The sequence below is a fragment of the Artemia sp. Qi Xiang Cuo genome, chromosome 4 (genome assembly GCF_049724085.1).
Source record: "Artemia sp. Qi Xiang Cuo chromosome 4, ASM4972408v1, whole genome shotgun sequence".
Lineage (NCBI taxonomy): Eukaryota > Metazoa > Arthropoda > Branchiopoda > Anostraca > Artemiidae > Artemia > Artemia sp. Qi Xiang Cuo.
The window spans coordinates 72,502,857-72,507,653 of record NC_142797.1 but is presented as its reverse complement, the minus strand read 5'-3'; the positions used below and the strand labels follow the sequence as shown (position 1 = coordinate 72,507,653).

The 4,797-nt window shown below is 35.8% G+C and overlaps 1 non-coding gene across 1 annotated transcript; it reads left to right on the top strand.

Annotated features, from left to right (window-relative positions):
• Positions 1-577: 577 nt before the first annotated feature.
• On the top strand, positions 578-660 carry TRNAL-UAA (transfer RNA leucine (anticodon UAA)). Its single transcript has one exon. It is a non-coding gene; the product is annotated as a tRNA-Leu (tRNA).
• Positions 661-4,797: the final 4,137 nt, after the last annotated feature.

Below are 4,797 nucleotides of genomic sequence, written 5' to 3'. Positions count from 1 at the left end.
AAATAAAAAAAAAATAGAAAAGTGCAAAATGTTCAAATTCTCTTCTGAATTTTTCTTAAAGAAGAGAAAAAAGTTAGCCCAATTCTGAACTTTATCAATGAAACTGAATTACAATATGAATATGATCAAGAATTGTTTACAAGTCAGGTTGGCCGAGTGGTTAAGGCGCTACACTTAGGATCTGGTCCCCATATGGGGTCGTGGGTTCGAGTCCCACCCCTGACAATTTTTTCTTATTCTAAATCTTTGGAAACAGCCTCTATTTCTGACCTTTTAAGTTTTGATGTTAGTGTTGTCAGTCAAAAGCTATGACTTTGAGAAAAGAGCTTGAGAAAATTGCCTGATTATCGAAAATGGGGAAACATCCTCCAAAAGTCGACAGGAATGCACCCCCCCCGGCGCTTTCTCGGATATGTTGAATAAAATATGCAAAGTCGACATAGCATTATTTCATTTTTTAAGGTTAATTTATACGAGGTTCTGAATTTTCTTAAAGAAGAGAAAAAAGTTAGCTCAATTCTGAACTTTACCAATGAAACTGAATTACAATATGAATATGATCAAGAATTATTTACAAGTCAGGTTGGCCGAGTGGTTAAGGCGCTAGACTTAAGATCTGGTCCCCATATGGGGTCGTGGGTTCGAGTCCCACACCTGACATTTTTTTCATATTCTAAATCTTTAGAAACAGCCTCTATTTCTGACCGTTTAAGTTTTGATGTTAGTGTTGTCAGTCAGAAGCTATGACCTCGAGAAAAGAGCTTGAGAAAATCGCCATGATTATCGAAAAATGGGGAAACATCCTCCAAAGTCGACAGGAATGTCACCCTCCAGCGCTTTCTCGAATATGTTGAATGAAATATGCAAAGTCGACATAGCTTTATTTCATTTTTAAGGTCAATTTAGACGAGGTTACGTGAATGAAAATGAAAAAGCTCACACTTCAGTTCTTAATTTCTCAAAGACATAAAACATTCAAAGTTCTCTTCTAATTTTTCCAAGAAAATAAAAAGGTTCTACTTCAGTTCTGTTTTTTTCTCAAAGAGATGAAAAATTTAAAGTTCTATTCTAATTTTAAATTAAATTTTAGCTCCTTTGTATTATTGATTTACCCCTCAAATTTATAAATTAGAAAATGAGAGACTCCTTCTATTATTAAAGACAATCGTTCAAACTCGTTCATCTAACCTCAAAAACAATATGTTAGGTTAGGTATAAATAAATATTAATAAATAAATAGAAACATTTCTACATGTTTAAGTTAGGTTAGGTTAACTTTTCTTGAGTTAGCATTGGAAGTTAAAATAAACTTTTCTGGAGAGTATGGTTCGGTTAGGCTAGATTAAGTTAGGTTAGGTTAATTTAGGTTAGGTTAGCCCACGTACGCTTCACTTAGGTTAGCTTAGCTTAGGTGAGAGACAGGCAAAAAGTTAGGTGTATGATTAGATTAGGTTAGATTAAGTTAGGTTAGGTTAAGTTAGGTTAGGCTAGGTTAGCATACGTACGAATCTATGATCTTGAGAAAAGAGCTTTAGAAAATCGCCATGATTACCGAAAAATGGGGAAACATCATCCAAAATTCGACAGGAATGTCCCCGTCCAGCACTTTGTCTAATATGATGAATGGAATACAAACAGTTGACATAGCTTTATTTCATTTTTAAGGTCAATTTAGACGAGGTTACGTGAATGAAAATGAGAAAAGCTCACACTTCAGTTCTTAATTTCACAAAGTCATAAAACATTCAAAGTTCTCTTCTAATTTTTCCATGAAAATAAAAGGGTTCTACTTCAGTTCTGTTTTTCTCAAAGAGATGAAAAATTTAAAGTTCTATTCAAATTTAAAATTAAATTTTAGCTCCTTTGTATTATGGATTTACCCCTCAAATTTTTAAATTAGAAAATGAGGGACTCGTTCTATTATTAAAGGCAATCGTTCAAACTCGTTCATCTAACCTTCAAAACAATAGGTAAGGTTAGTTATAAATAAATATTAGTAAATAAATAGAAACATTTCTACATGTTTAAGTTAGGTTAGGTTAACTTATCACAAGCTCTCATTACGTGATAAACTAACCTCTTCCGGCACGTCTGGTTCGGTTAGGTTAGATTAAGTTAGCTGAGGTTAAGTTAGGTTAGGTTAGCCAATGTACGCTTCACTTAGGTTAGGTTAGGTGAGAGACAGGCAAAAAGTTAGGTGTATGATTAGGTTAGGTTAGGTTAGATTAAGTTAGGTTAGGTTAAGTTAGGCTAGGTTAGCCTACGTACGCGCGCATACGTAGAAAAAAATTGTACGTACATAAGAAAAAAATTGTCTGGTGTGGGGTTCGAACCCACGATCCCGTATGGGGACCATATACTGATTCCAGTACCTACATCCCTTGGCTTCCTGTAAACGTAAGCAAGTATTAATCAGATTAATATTGTACTTAAGTTTCAGTATGACCGTGTCATCTCTTAGTGTTTGTTGTCACTGTGTGTTAGTCATCTCTCCCTGTGTGTGTGTGCGCGCGAAAGCTCGTCTAAAGTGACTTTCACCCATTCATGCTGTTGGATTAAGACCCCAATTCTGAGCTAGTGGAGTTCCATCGGGCGTAATGTTGGAGTGAGCCCACAAGACATATAGAGAAAAGGTTCACCATATAGGTAGTAAGGCTGAGATCCCGCTGGCCAGAAAGGGACTATCTGTCGAACGGGCTAGAGGACTGGGACACCACGAAGGCGCTCGAGACGATAAACCGTTCAGGCTGGTGGAATGTGAGCCCAATACTGAGCTACAAGATTTCCACCATTGGGGCTGGTGGACTAAGACCCAAATTATCCAACTCTTGCATTTCATGACAGAAAATCCAAATTAAATTTGAAAAATTAAGACAATGTAACTTTGAGAAGGTAAAACACAACAAGTCACTACTGAAATATTCCAACTCTTGCATTTCACGACAGAAATTCAAAATGAAATTTGAAAAATTAAGACAATGTAACTGTGATATGGTAAGTGTGTAAGTTTTTGTGTGTGTGTAAGTTTTGGCGTGTGTGTGTGTGAGTTTTCGTGTGTGTGCGTAAGTTTTCGTGTGTGTGTGTGTAAGTTTTTGTGTGTGTGTGTGTGTGTGTGTGTGTTATTGTGTGTGGTTTTTGTGTGTGTGTAAGTTTTTTTGTGCATGTAAGTTTTGTGTGCATGAAGTTTTTGCGTGTGGGTGTAGTTTTGTGTGTGTTTACGTTTTTTTGTGTATAAGCTTTTGTGTTTGGGTTTCCGTTTTTGTTTGCTTTTTTAAGTTTTTGTGTGTTTATGTTTGTGTGTCAGTTTTTTTTTTGTGTTTTTGTTTTTTTGTTTTTGTTTGTGTGTGTGTTTGTTTGTGTGTGTTTTTTTGTTTTTGTGTTCTTTTTTGTTTGTGTGTTTTTGTGTGTGTAAGTTTTTGTGTGTGTAAGTTTTGGTGTGTGTGTGTGAGTTTTCGTGTGTGTGTGTGTGTAAGTTTTGTGTGTGTGTGTGTGTGTTAGTTTTTGTGCGTGTGTGTGAGCGTTTTTTGTGTTGATGTTTATGTTTGTTTGTTTTTGTGTGTGTGTCTTTTTAGGTGTTAGTAAGTTTTTGTGTGTGTTTGTATTTTTTGGCGTTTGTGTGTTTAAGTTTTCGTGTGTGCGAGTGTGTGAGTTTTGTGTATGTGTGTGTGTGTGTGTGAGTTTTTGTGTGCATGTAAGATTTTGTGTGCATGTAAGTTTTCGTGTGCATGTGTAAGTTTTTGTGTGTGTGTGTGTGTGTGTGTTAGATTTTTTGAGTGTTAATGATTTTGTGAGTGTGTGTAATATTTATTGTGTGTGTGTGTTTTAGTTTTGTGTGTGTTTGTGTGTGTTTGCGTGTAAGTTTTTGTGTGCATGTAAGTTTTTGTGTGCATGTAAGTTTTCGTGTGCATGTGTCAGTGTTTGTGTGTGTGTGTGTGTGTAAGTTTTTGTATGTATGTAAGTTTCGGCGTGTGTGTGTAAGTTTTCGTGTGTGTGTGTAAGTTTTCATGTGTGTGTGTAAGTTTTTGTGTGTGTGTGTGTGTGTAAGTTTTCGTGTGTGTGTGTAAGTTTTCGTGTTTGTGTGTGTAAGTTTTTGTGTGTGCGTGTAAGTTTTTGTGCGTGTGTGTAATTGTTTGTGTGAATGTAAGTTTTTATTCGCATGTAAGTTTTCGTGTGCTTGTTTTATTTTTTTTTTTGTATATGTTTGTGTGTGTGTGTGTGCATAAGTTTTCGTGTGTGTGTGTGTGTGAGTTTTTGTGTGTGTGTAAGTTTTTGTGCGTGTGTGTAAGTTTTCGTGTGTGTGTGTAAGTTCTTGTGTGCATGTAAGTTTTTGTGTGCATGTAAGTTTTTGAGTGTGGGTGTAAGTTTTTGTGTGTGTGTGTGTAAGTTTTTGTGTGTCTAAGCTTTTGTGTGTGTGTAAGTTTTGACGTGTGTTTGTGTATGTTTTAGTGTGTTTGTGTGTGTGTTAGTTTTTGTGTGCATGTAAGTTTTCGTGTGCATGTGTAAGTTTGTGTGTGTGTGTGTGTGTGTGTGTGTACGTAAGTTTTTGTGTGTGAGTTTTTGTGTGTGTGTGTGTGTTTAAGTTTTTGTGTGTGTGTTTTAGTTTTTGTGTGTTTGTGTATGTTTTTGCGCGTGTGTTTTAGTTTTTGTGTGCATGTAAGTTTTTGTGTGAATGTAATTTTTTGAGTGTGGGTGTAAGTTTTTGGGTGTTCGTGTAATTTCTTGTGTGTCTAAGATTTTGTGTGTGTGTGTAAGTTTTTGTGTGTGTGTGTGTTAGTTTGTGTTTGTTTTTGTGTGTGT